The sequence below is a fragment of the Nasonia vitripennis genome, chromosome 3 (genome assembly GCF_009193385.2).
Source record: "Nasonia vitripennis strain AsymCx chromosome 3, Nvit_psr_1.1, whole genome shotgun sequence".
NCBI classification, from domain to species: Eukaryota; Metazoa; Arthropoda; class Insecta; order Hymenoptera; family Pteromalidae; genus Nasonia; species Nasonia vitripennis.
Window position 1 is genome coordinate 3,513,315 of NC_045759.1, and position 14,578 is coordinate 3,527,892.

Below are 14,578 nucleotides of genomic sequence, written 5' to 3' on the forward strand. Positions count from 1 at the left end.
TTTCTGCTTTTGAATCAGACGCCGCTGTTCGCTTTTCGTGGAATAGGTGTAGCGTGCATGTTTCAAGGTCGTCAGGTTTTCACGCCATATAATATCATAATAAAGTAAACAAAATTAAATTTTTGTCTTCGAGAGCAAGGATACAGTTGCGTCAGAGCTTTCGCGTGCACTTGTTAGCGCAAAACCGTCGGTTACAGAGTGCAACAAGCGGACGATTTTTTCCTCTCCCTATCGCGCCTAACGAGCCCCCGCGCGCCCTTTTAAAAGCTACTGCTCCTGCCGATCGGTCGCGGTTGTTAGTTGTTCTCTCCTGCGCCGAGACACGTACGACGGCGACGCATACGTAAAGACAGGCGAGGGAGTCTCGGAGGCATGCAAATAAGCGCCGCTGTCGACAAGCGCCGCTCTCGCGCGCGAGTTCGGTTAGCATATTGGTTTGGGAAAAAATTGCCGTTCTCGTGTTTGCGTGTTTGGCTTTTAATCGATGCAGCCTGATTGAAGCCTTTTATGTAAGCTTGAAATTCTCGCATCAAAAAAACATCAAATCACAGCGGATTCAAGCGGCCTGCCTTCATAGATCAGCCGAAAGTGTCCCTCGCATAAACATCGGCCGAAAAGCCAACCCGACCGACTGCACATTCCAGGCGCGTTGCATCTCCCCGAGTTGAGTAAATTAGGGCTGACACTTATGGTCTCGCCGAGAGCAGCGCAAACACAAGCGCGCATAGTCCGCACCGCGCGAGAAAGCAGATAAGTCGAGATTCGCATGAGCCGAGAGCCCACATATGCGCGAGGACGACCATCCTCGTCGTCATCGTCCAACGGATGAGTCAAGATCTTACGATGGTTTGTCTTGAGAAAGGTTGAGTCTGTTTTCGATTTGCTCCGAGGGGGCTTTCTTCGTAGAGCACGTTTGAAGGTCTCGCAAGCTCGGAAATAGACGCGGGTACGGGCGATGATTGATGAAACTAAATTGGAGCAAATTTTGAAAAATAATCTTACACCCTGGGATTCCTCACCGCCGCACCGCATAAACCTACAATGTTTACGATTCCTACTACTTGAACCTCTTCAACCGCAGCCTTTCCTCCTGAATAAAACTTCCGTATAACGAAGCCATTATCACCATCCAGAGCCGCGCTCTAAGGTCGAAAAAAGGTCGCGCGTCTCGAGCATCGCGCATATCAGCGTGTACACTACTCCGCCATATGATACAATCGACGGAAATAGAAATCGCAACGATGCAGATGCTCGCGAGCGAACGCGCGAAAAAGTCATCGGGCAAGAAAGCGAGACGCTTTCCAGACATCTGTTGCATCGCTACTCGACGTTCGCTCGCGCGAGTTTATTGCCGCAACGATAATTGCGACATGGGGGAACTTGATTTAATAGTCGGGAGACGAAGAAAGTCGCGGCTGCTGCAGCTCGCACGCGACGACATCGGCCTTTTCTCGAATCCGTTGAAACGCGCCGCGGATATTCTTTCAAGGCTGAACGCCTGCGTTATACACCGGCTGTAAAGTAGACGTTATGGGATTCGAACTGCGTATTTAATCCCGGTAAATTTCTCGGAACTGGAGAAAAGTCGAATTACGGACGCGTACGTGTATACGATTGTGGTGTTTTATTCGCGCGAAACGTGTAAATTAGAGCACACACTGGTGGAAAATTGGCTAGTAAATCTCGAAAATTAAATAAGAGAAACTATCTTCCCTCGCGCGTCGCCGAAACTCTGATTTACAGCTCAATTTTCGAGTCGCGCACGTGATGTCACACAGCTCTCATAATTACGCGCCGCAGTAGTTCGCAAAACGAAACGGCTGTCGCGCCGCGATTTTTGCAGACGATCTCTTCGCGCGCGCATTAACGAAGTGACGCGCTTATCAAATAAATTGTCCCTAGATGCCCCCCCCCCACCCCACCCCTCTCTACCCACTTTATCTCGAGGATGACAAATCGTTCGTCGCCGCTATTTATTATGCGATCGAGAGGGCGAAAAACACATTTACATTTCACGAGTGTGCGCGTTTCGATGAATTACAACGTAACTTCTCAAGGGCCGCGACAACCTGTTGCAGTGGTACCACCTACCGCTAGCGCCACGAGATTATCGCCGCGGCGGACGAAGGCGTCGAGCGACTTATTCGTGACTCGGCGGGAAAAAAGGACGAGGGACTTATCGTGTAAAAAGTTCGAACGCACGGCGAGTTAATTTATGCCGTCGCCTTGTTAATTCGTGTGTGTGCATGTGTGTGTACGTTATGACGACTGAATCGGCGCAGTGTTTAGTAGAACACGTTCGGATCGGGAGAAGAACATTTGTCTTCTGGTTATCGCTTAATTAAGCCTTTGAATTTAAAGTCATATACGCCTAGCTTGTGTGTAGCAAGCCTGTGTACAGTGTATATTTTCGATGATGATTTACGAATCGATTTTCTCAATGGGCAATAATCAAGACTCGAGCGAGTTCTTTACACGCGCGTGTACTAGTCGCGAGGCAAACGCGCAATACTACAGCCGCGTGATTACGCCGCATCGGAAAAAGTTCGCCGCGACCGAGCGAAAGTCGGCTTTGTTCGCAACCTCGGCGCACGATCGCACGCAGGCTCGGAACTATCATCGAGCGTATCGCTAATAAAACAAGCCCGTAAACAACGTTATTATGCCAATATACAGCGATAATTTGCTCATAAATTCGAGGCGCGCGCATGGGAGAAAAATCATCTTTTGCGCAAGCACGAACAAGCGGCATATACACGTCAACCGAAAGAATTGCGCAATGTGGTCGTTATAAAAGTCCTTTTCTTTCGAGTGTGCTCACGCGCGCGCGCGCGATGACGTATAGTTCGCGGGAGTCGTGTGAGGTTTGCTAACGTGAAGGGTTTTTGTAAATAAAAATGTTGGTGAATTTATACGTATGATGTCATACTCGAAAACAGAATACAATTCAAGCGTCGGTCACATAATCGCCCGCATACACAAACGTACGTGGTCATCCATTAATCTCAATTTCGCCATAATTAAAGTCACTAATTCGTCTTAAGCGAAAAGAAGGGTCGCGATCTGCACCCGAATAATCAATACACTATTCATCCGCGGAAAAAACGTGTATAGCTTATCTGAAAAGAGCAGCAACAGCAACAGCTCGCTGTAATGGGAAGGCACCATTCATCAAAGCCGAGCGCGCGAGCGAAGACGTGAGATACGCAGAAATTCAAGCTCGCGATCGCTCGAGCGTGTACTGCATCGAAGAGTCGAACGGGAATTCCGATATGGACTCAAAGTGGTGTTAATAAACTAATGCGTGTACTAATTATCGAGTGGGTTCGGGATTTTTGACGCTCTACACAGACTCGCGATTTATCGACTGCTAACGCGCTAAACGCTGATTTGAATTTAACGCGGCTTTTATTTCGCGGAATATACTACGCCCGAGTCGCTTTGAAGCTATCATCGGTTTTATCGAAGCGTTTTGACAAGCCCGAAAATTTATTGCCTCTCGCGCGAGAAATTTCTCCCTTTATCAATGAAGTATGCACCGAACGCGTGAAATAATCAACTCCACCCACGCACAGCGCCGACATCTCCCACTTGTCGCGCCCAGAAAGAAGACTCGGGAGGAAAAATCGCCGCGAAAACAAGAGCGGGACGATACGGGCCTCGTAAATCAGGCGCAGTCTCGTCGCGAGTTTTTCACGAGGAAAGCGAGTAAACAATGGCCGTCAATCGCGGTGTTCTATAACGACGCGCGATGCGCCGTGGTTGTGCGGAGCTAATGAGCGACAATCGTAAATTAGACGAAGTGGATTATTACGTGTGCGGATATGGCCGCGGGGGAGAGTTTGATGATGTGTCGGATCGTTTTTGTTTCCGGCGAGGGAGAGCTGGAATGCGTCGTGGTTTTTTCAAATTATCCGTTGTTAGGGGTTGATTGGCAGTTAATGCTACGTTGATCGACGTTTACTGGTGGTGGAGAAAGAGGAAAAGGTTCGAGGTTCGATTGGTGATCTATGTTTAGAATCGACTTTCTGCTACTGCGATAGTACAAACTAATGTGAAAAGGTATAGGTAAAACAAACGAAAACCAGCTGAATTATATGACTCGACAAGAAAATTTTATTTTATCAGATAAGATTTTCCAAATTTTCACTTAAATCTACACTTAAACCTAGAGCCGCCACACTACTCCCAAGTCTCCCGCTCGTGAAGCCCATGTTAGAGCCTCAGGAGGACAGACTTCGAAATCAGGCAGACGTCCTGAACCTGAGCTTAAACGTAGACAGCTGGGTATCCGTAGTACGAGGCATATGGACTGTACGCGGAGTAGGCAGAGTAGGCGTAGGGCAGACTGGTGTAGGCAGCGGCGACTGGGGCGGTGTAGGCTGCGGCGTAAGCTGGGGCGACAGCTGGTGCGGTGTAGGCCGACAGGACGAAGCCACGCTTGTCGCGACCCTGAGCTTCGCTGGGCTCAGCCTCCTTGACTGGGTCGAGCTTGCGGCTGGCGGGCTCTTCGGCGTAGGCGACGGCGACGAAGGCGGCAATAAGAAGGATTGCCTGTGGAGAAAGAATTTTGATTTTGAGATGTTTGCATGATTTGTAAGTTTTATGAAAAAATTGTCAACAATTTGAAGTTGAATATTTCAAAATGTCAAAGATTTAACTTTCATTCTTGATGTACAAGATGAGAAAAAAATACTCACTGAGAAGAATTTCATGTTGGCGGTGGTGGTTTTGTTGTTGGATCGGCTGGCTAGTGCTGATTGATTGAGCTTCGAGAGCTGAGTGATGCCTTCTGCTTTTTTTCGTCCGCCTTATATACCCCTGCCGAGTCAGTCCCAGAACGTCGTCTTCGCTATTGAACAACACAGCCAGGCGACGTCGAAGATCGTGCGAGGACGAGTATTTGGTAACACACGGGACGGCGAGGCGGGGGTGGGTTATACCGATCGGCTCAGTATTGTCCCAAGCGCATTTGGAACCTTGGACGTCGGCCAAACATGGGCGAAACTGTGTTATAATGCCGAACTCGTTGGCAATATGCATGAGGCGTAGCGTCGAGCAGCCTTCGCTGGAACGATGAGCCCATACGGCCGCAGAGCGTTCTGGACACTGTGCGCGCTTTTGATTGGCGTTTTGGCATTCAATTAGCGCGCCGAGCTGAATAGCAAGCGGCGTTTCGCTCGTGAGCGATTTTCGGAGTCTAGTATTTTCGATTTTGAGAGCGAGAGTAAAAATAGACTCCAGTCGTGTTTGGTGATCTCTATATTTATTATCTCTACAAGCCTGGTAACATCTTCAAAATCAGCAAGAATACCATATACCCTCACCCTATCTCTAATAAACAGCGAAACATATCGATAATCCCCTCAAAATCCAATTTATAATCAGCTCATTACCATACACGCGCGCGCATCCCTCGACAGAGCCAAAATCCCGCGAGAGAGTCTCGAGTCAGAGAAGACGGCGAGAAGGATCAGGTTTTGTATATCGGGCAAAGCCGCGAAAAAAAGGATAACAAGAGCCGCGTCACCTTGAGGTCCACGGCATTTTAATCTCTTGCACTTTAGACAAAGCGGCGAAACGCCCCAAAGAACAGAGAAAGAGAAAATGAAACGACGCTGAAATTCTCCCGGGGCCTCGCCGCATGGGGTCCAGTCTCGGGAGCAAATAAAGGATAACAGAGTGCGCGCGTCGTTTCGAGCGAAAGGGAAAGAGAACGAGATGCAGGAGAAAGTGAGAAAAAGGAGCTGCGCCAGTCCTGGTCATTCTCGGGCTTGATTTGCTTCTTTAATTAAAGGGCGCGTATGTGCTTTAGCTTAATTTTTTTCGCGATTTGTGCGCCTCCAGTGTGCGAAAATTTGCGTAAGCTGTATGCGTGTGAGGAGAAACTTTTGTGTTTTTTATTGCTAATTAAATTTGGTAACTTACATCGGATCGAGTTGAGGATGACGGTCGTCAGGGGCACGAGAAAAATAAGAGTTGAAAATATAAGAAACGAAAGAAAAAGGAGGAGTGGATCCGTATTTCGGCGGGGAGATTATATTTGTGCTTTTGTAGGCCGACAGGCGTTAAATTCCTGCTAAGCTAAAAAAAACCTTGCAGCTATAAGGTAAACGTTCTCAGTGACGAGACTTTCGTCATAAGGCAAATATATACATTCCAGTTGTCAGGACTACAGAAGACGCGCCGACTACCGAATCATCGAGATCATCACGAAGGTGTATTTAGTTGAATGAAGTCATTATTTGTCATCGATTGGGCTATTTTTAGAACAGACGTGTCAACATTTATTTTGAGAGAATGTTTTTATCCTCGTACTTTTTTAAAGCAGGAAATGTTCTCTCACCCTCGTAAGACACTTACCCTATTGCTATGCCTCTAGAATGTAACCAATGTAAATATGACACAATATGGACAGGCGACACCTCGGTGAAAATCGAAACGCAAAGATGTTCAACAAATTTATTATAGTTAAACTTCACGGCGGCAAAACAAACACTCTTCGCTCTTGCGCAGATGTATGCGTATCAAATTAATACCTCATAAAATAGTAATATGCCGCGCGCCGGCCACAAAAGTTTCGCAGCTCTGGCCTTTGTGAAAATCCTCCAAAGCCCCGGACAAAGTGGATTTTCACGAGAGTCTCTCATTCACATTCAAAACCACACACACGCACAGGAACCGTCCCTTTTTCACCCGATACTCTCTCCATTCTCGAAATTTTCCTTTTAGTCCATCAGGTCACACTCCCGAAAACGAGCCCCTAATAAACGCTCAGGTATCTCTCTCCTCTATGCCCCCCAAAGGTTATTTTCTTCGCGCGCGATCCATTATTACAGCCATCCACAAAAGCTTCAGGTTCATTGTCATCCCTTCTCACGTATCATCTCGTCTAACATTATTTACGAAAAGAATACACACACGTATAACGTATATAAGTGTGCTTGTGTACGAGAGGGAAGAAAAATGCAGACGCGCCAGGAATGCTAATACTATGCAGCCGAGCCGCGGCGTAGCGGTAAAGTGCAAGCGTTTCCAAAATAATGCGGAGACAAGAGAGAGAGAGAGAGAGAGAGAGAGAGAGAGAGAGAGAGAGAGAGAGAGAGAGAGAGAGAGTACTGTTGCGGCTTTCAGGGAAATTTATCAAGGCGATCGACTGCGCGCAGAAACGCGTTATGTCAGCGAGTTCGTAATTCAGCATTTGCAGCGTCTCTCGACTGTACTTTTCGCGATAAATAAACATTCCATAGGCTGCAGAAAATAGCGAAGCTATCTGTACAGGCTGCAATAACGTCTCGCATGAAAAGCAGCGGCTTACATAAACATAAATAGCCACGCCTCGGTAGCACGGTAGTACCTTCGACACGAGTCTAGTAACAGAGCTAAAGGATTCCGCAAAGAGCACGTCCGAGACGTGAGGTCGCGGCCGAGGCCGAGGCGTATACAGTGTGCGCGAGCATCGCAGCCTTGATTATCCGTGTAACTTGGATTTCGAATTGCCAGTGACCTCTTAACGAGGGCGAGAGGTAATTAATTCTCATTCGCGCCACACGCGCGGAGAAGGTATATATTGCTGAGAGACTGCGGGGACGGGCTTAGTCGTTCGGAGGCTCGCTTTGGAATTAGTATTTACAGCAACAAATTCTCTCCAACTAATCATCCTCTCGACCTGTACTAAGCAATTCGGTAGCAGCTGCGCCCTAACGCAAAAACAAGATCACGCATACACGCGTAAGTAACAGGGCCGATGCGCTGTACTCTCTCGGGCGGCGTATTACGGCTTATCGCCGGCGTTTTATCGGCATAAACAAAAGCCGCGAGCGCGCGCGTCTCCGCATTACAATATACCGCCTGCGCCGAGATCATAATTGATAATGCTCGGCTCTTCCATCTCGGCGAGCCTTAAGCATACGCGCGCGTGTACGGAGAGGAATTCAGTGGAAGAGAGGAAGTCGTCGACGCGCGGCGAGAGATGCAAAGAGGCTTGAGTCGCTATAAGGAGAAACTTTGTAGGGGATTATGATCCGCCGGGGGTACGAAGGTGCTGCTTCTTTCGAGTGATTTAGCGGAGAATTGTCGTACGTTAAATAGAAGGGAGAAACGCCGATCCAAAATCAGTTCCCAATTTTTTAGTAAAAGTTACTGCATAAACCAAACCAAAAAAAGGCTACAATCATTACAGAAGAAACTACGCTATAACGTATGTAGAGTTATGCACTTATGTAACCGACTATCCGGACAAATTCCGTATGCAGCACACATGACCCGCCGGCTAACGTATACGTACACGCATACAAGCGTGTGAAAACAAGGCTATGACAATACGCCGTTTTAAGTGCCGTGTGAGTACAATAAGCAAATTGATACCGCGCGTGCGCGCATAGCTATATAAGCGCCAATTGGAGAGAAAAAAGGAGTCGCGTGTTTGCCGACGGCTGCCATCATGGACGAGGTGAATTTTCAGTCGGCTCTGTAATCTAACGCTCGCGCTTGTAATGGAGCTTATTGTTTGTTCTATACGAGTAGCGCAAATATAATTACGGCCTCTTTCGCGGATGTGTATATTGTAATCGCACGAGTCGGCCGTATGCGCGAGTGATAATTGATCGCAGAGATACGCGCGGATAAAAAATTATCCTTGAAACACTTTCGATCGTATAACGTGGCTCGAGTGAGTAAATTATTTGATATAAATCACATCCATATCTACGACATATACGCAAAAAAAATCGATGTATCGACCGTTTTTCACGCTAACCGTGGAATTCCAAAGCCCGTTTTATATTATTGTCTGAAAAAAGCCATACGTTTTACGATCACTCCGCGAGTATACGAGCTGCGAACGCGCGCGTCTTTCATAACGTCTCCCCCCCCCCTTCTTTTCGATGCAAAAAAGGCGCCGCTGTATTCAAAACAGTCTCCGCGCGGCAGAAGTAAGTCATTTACCGGACGCCGACTTAAAATAGGCTAGAGAGCCCGCCGGAGAAAAAGGTGCACGTGCTGTATTGCTCTGCTCGAGAGAGAGAGAGAGAGAGAGAGAGAGAGAGAGAGAGAGAGAGAGAGAGACGCGAGCAATAAGACGTTAAAAGTCGCGACGAGCGGGTTATGGCTCCGGTCTCTCTCCCTTGGAGGATTCCTTTCTTCGGATGAAAGAAATCGTACAGCGACTGCTAACCCAGTTTTCGAGCACAGCTTGTTTTGCTTTAGAAACGTGATGAAAGCTGTGGAATTTTTATGGAGGAAAATCCGTGAAAACAGTACGGAGCGTTGATTATCGCGTCGACGGAGGGAAAAAAGTAGGAGTTTAGTATCGCCGAGAAAAAAAGGAGAGAAATTTACGGCCTAAAGAGCCTCGATACCAGGAAGGGCTTAGGAACCGCGAAATCGCATTCGTCTTCGAGAAATACGCGAGGCGAACGTAAGCTCCTCCTCTGGAAGTATATTCGTAGGGATCGCTCTCTCTAGAATTCCAACTGATGTGTTCGGGATTATATTAGACTTGTTGCGGCTCGCTTTCGTTCCGACTCTTTGATTCCGCCTTACGAGCTAGTCGCGCTTGGCGTTATGCGATTTTTCGCGCGTTCACTCCCTAGTAGGTTATACACTCGACACTTGGCGGGTATATATATATATATATATATATATACACACTCGCGAGAGCAGTGGAAACAAGAGAAACAAAGCCACGTATATAGCCCTGGCGGCAGACGCTCTTCCGAGAATCTCCGTGGCTCTTTGTCGCACTTTTTTCCGCGAGATCCGCGTGCGACTTGTTGCCGTGAAATATGCACACTGTGGGTGGTGCAGTCGCGGAGAAATGGATGTAAGGTACACGCAATTAGCAGCGATTAATGGAAAATTTACGTTTTTACGCGTAAAGACCTCCGGCAAATAAGGCCAAATTTCTCGGAGGCACGCGAGTCGCGTATCAATCTTTCGACGAAGCGGTTCCTTCTTTTTTCCTCCCGTTTTTCGGCGCACAACAGCTGGCACAATATTTGTAGGAGCAGCACTCGAGCCGCAGCGTCGAGTTTTTCAAAGGCGGAAACACGCGCGAGCGCAGGCGTGTTTACATTTTTCATAACTCCAGGGCCCGAGGAGAGCGGCTCCTTCTGATGTGATAGTGCACTTGCCGAGTGATTTTTCACGCTCGGTGTACGTTTTACGTGTTTGACAAAGTCACGCAGCTTATTTATGGAAGTGGAGCTGTATACGAGATGTCGGAGGGTATATCGGTGGCTTTATTATTTTTTTGTTGGAAGCAGAAAGGAATACAGATATGAGATGTGCAAAATACCATAAAGGTTAAAACAAGCCTTTGTCCGGAATCGGCGGACTAGCCCGAAAACTACTTATAGATATGCGTTTACGCATCAGCATAATGCACGGCGAAGGAAGCTCGGAGCGCACTCCAGATTAGCATAACAGAGCCCCCGAGTGGGCTTTGTGTGCAGCGGCGGATTCTCAAAATACGTAAGAGATGAAAAGGTCCAGCGTTTGAACTGCGCGAGCATCGAGGAGAGCCTTTTCCAGGAAGACTTTTTCCGTCCGTCAGACTCGCTCTCTCGTCGACTGGTCACTGGCTTCTCTCCCTCAGAGAGAGAGATATAGTCATTTTCAATTGATCATCTTTTGTGTGTCGCGATGCTGCGAGTCATCCATCATCTCGCAGACACGACTTTTCGGTTATCGACTCGACGATCGCGTATAGCAGCGCAGACGCAATACTCCACGCAGGGCCTTGCGTAATCTCCTAATCAATTTATCACAATCAATTCGATCGGCGCGCGATAAATCTCGAGGATGTTTGATTCAATTTTACGCGGGTAAACGCTCAAATGACGCTTCGCCATCATCAATATTACAAGAGCGCGGAGTCTCTCTCTCTCTCTCTCTCTCTCTCTCTCTCTCTTCGCATCGTGTAAATGCGGCGCACTTCTTCTTCTTCTACGACGTTAATTCGAGTCACGGCGTTGCGCAATCGTAAACAAAATGCCTGGTCTATTTGAGTTATGACCGCGCAAGAGGGAGAAATGTATGTCTTACAAGGCAAGTATTACGCGATATAACTAAAAATAGGAGTACAGCGCGCCGCGCGCGAGTCTAGGCTGCAGCCGAGATTGTAGAAGAGTTATACAGCGCGAGATCCAAATATTTACCCCCGTAAAGGTTTCCTCTCGTCGTAATAGGCGAGCACGATATATTTCAAGGAGATAAAAATTTCGAGAGACGTACACGCGATTGTTGTTTCTAAGGGCCGTATATCATCGTTGGTTTCAGAAAGCGCACAAAATTACCCAATCAAACGTACGACGCGTGTATATTTACACTCCGCGCGCGTAAAATGCATCGCGGAGCCGATAATGATTGCCTCTCTTCCGCGAGGAATTCGCCATTAACCCCCGGAGAAACTTTTTCGCCACTGGAATTAGCAGCTCTCGTCTCGGAAGCACCTCCTCATCGTATTTATCCGCCACGGCGCCAGACGCGCGCAAAACGGACAACGTGTGCGGCTCCTCGTCTCTCTCGTCGGCAGGCGAGTGTATCGCGTGTACACACGCGTGTTATATACGCAGGAGACTATACCCCAAGATTTACAGCCAGCAGCTCCTCATTCGCTCCTTCTCAGGAAGATCATCGCGTATCACGGCTCCCATGGGTCGCGATGGCTAGACACACACGCACACACACACACACACACAGGCGGTCGCTATTTTTGACGGGAGATTTATCCTCTAAAAATATTGCCTGACCTTCGCTCGGGAGAGATCGAGAGCTTAGAGTCTCTCTCTCTCTCTCTCTCCGCTTATAAATCGAGAGAGAGAAAAAGGAGTAGGGGAGCTGACGAGGGAACACGGCTCCTTTAATCTTTACGAGAGAGATGAGCTCTTGGATTGGCTTACAACGGTGGAACTTATAAATTCGCTCGCGTCGAGCGGATATATTCGTGAATAGGCTGTGTATGGAAATTTCGAGGGGGGGGGAAGGGTTTAATAAATTGAGAATCGACCTACTTGCGAAATACCAATGTGTTCTCTACCGGGAGAAAGAGAGAGAGATTGATTGTCATAGGCGAGAGCCGTGTTGTTTTAAGCTCCAACATATCTTATGCAAAAATGTATACCATCGTCTACTAAAAAACCAAGCGACTTTACGCGCGTATTTACCGTTAGCCGCTGTAAACAGCTGCATCGGAACCGCATAAATCCTGGAAATCAAGAATTCGCCGCCGACGACGACGACAGTGAAATAAATTGCGCGCGCAAAAAACGAATACGAATTCCCCTCATTCACGGGTAATACATTACGCGCGTATTTTTCGCGACGCGCGCGTGTCTCTTCCTCGATTTTTTAGCTCTAAAAACGAGAAGCATAATTCTTTCGAGCGTCTGTACTCCCAAGAGTGCATATTGCGCGTCGATTCACCGCTTCCACGTCGACAAGCAATGAATTTTATGTTCGCGCCGCGAATGAATCTTTCTCGCGCCTTCGAACTAAAAATATACGTACTGTTGCTGAGAGTGAGACTGCGTGGTGTAGTAGTGTGCAATTATACGAAGGAATCGAGTCGATGCGAAAACTTTCACGCACACACGTGTATGTCTTATAAACGTAGAGTCAAGCACACTCGTCGCGAGCGTGGGGTCTCTCGAAGTCTCTCGCGCGCCGCATATGATTTAGCGCGGACGTTAATGTCCCGCTCGATTGTAGGATATGCATCTCGCTCGAGCTGCTGACGCGTCCGTCCCGACGATTTTCGCAGCGGCTCGAATATAACAGGGCGTTTCGCGCGCTCGCTCTATGCGCCGCGAGCTTGTTTCCGCCTAAAAATGACAAACGAGCCTTTGAAAGCCCTTTATTATTTCTATTACCGAGCGACGGGTTACGACCGCCGTTAAACCGTCGCTGCAACCTCTGGAAATTGATTATTTCAGATAAGGGAATATGAATGGAGCTTCAATTTCCACCCAGAAAAATGTTCCTGGCCAGCGAAATTCACAGCGCAAAATCGACGGCGGTTAAACTTTCTTGTCTAATCTGCACCGCTAACAAGTTTATCCCGTCGACAGTTCCTATCGTGGATTATTTACCCTCCGGCCCAATTGAATTTCGCACGCGCGCGCACGTGTGTCCCATAATTATTATTACCCAACAATATTTACACAGCAGGCTAATTACACAAGCCGCCAAAAGCGTTTAGCTCTCGAAACAGCTCAATTAATCAGAAATTCCGAAAAAGCTCGGCTGAGAGCGAAATATGGTAATTAGCGAGAGCGATAACGAGGGAAAAGCGATAAAACAAGAGCCGATTGCGATATTGCGCAATAACAGCGCGCGCGGTAAAGTAACGCTACGAGAAACCGTTTGCTCTTGCAGTTAGATCTAAGACACACACGCGCGCGGATTTTCACGACTTCATTAGGACTAATAGAAAGACGCGGACTAGAAACTTCAGAGGCGCGAAGAGAGAGAAAAGTACCGATGACGGGACAAAGAAGACGCGCCGCCGAGAACAGCTCCATTCTGACCAGTCACTCTCTATCTCTATGCGCGTGTGTGTGTATAAGCCATTCATGATTTCTCTCCCTTGAAGCGACGCGCGCATAGCCGCACCTTTTGCTCGTTAGAAAAGAAAATAATAATGTCGGGCTACTATACACTCGCTCGATGGCAATTGGCTTATACACACATGCGCATAGGCTGCGGAGTGGCTTTTTAGAAAGCGTTTCAATGGATTAATCATTCCGCCGACGATGAAAGGGGTAATTATCCGAGAAATTTAATCGGCGCGAAAAGCAACGGCGAATTTGCATACAGTCGAAGCTACTAATCTCAGAATCAAGATTTCTATACGACTCGCGCCACTACCGGCACATTGTTCTTTCCTCTATAAGCATCGCGTCACATTGAATCAGTCAGCTGACGCAAGACAGGCGCGTAGCACTGGAGACACTGCAGCGGGCGAGGCGTACGCAGCACGTATACGCGAGATTTTTCATCGATGACCGATGCCGGACTCTTGCGAAAGCGAGAAAAGGGGTGGCGCTTGTTTGAACGATATTTACGACCGTTTTTCCGTCGTTACGTGAGCGACTCCGTGTCATGTATGCACTCTTGCATCACAGTGTTAATGACCTACATAATCCTGGAATCTTCAAGCTCTTATCACGTCGCGCTTCCGTCGTGCGGCGCACAAGCAGACGCTCGCGTACGTGATTTCAGATCGATTTCGTTATCAAGAAGCCACAGAGGAGTCGTGTATAGTAGCAGCAGTGCAGGAGAAAATCGCATTTACCCTCTGCGTTTTATTATCAATCGCACTCACGCGAGAGGTCGGATCTCTCATACCTATATCTTATCTCGCTTAGCTCGAGGCTCACTCAGGAAGTCGACTTGTCCGACCAGGTCATTCATAAGAGCATCGTAGAAAAATACACGCATTAGCTCGAGAGATAATACGCGACAATGAATGAATGGCTCTCGCGAGCGAGCGAAATCTCGTCCGTTTATATTCCGCGACGCAGATTTCTAATGCGAATTTGACGAGGCTCCTCTTGATTCATTCTCCGAGACACAA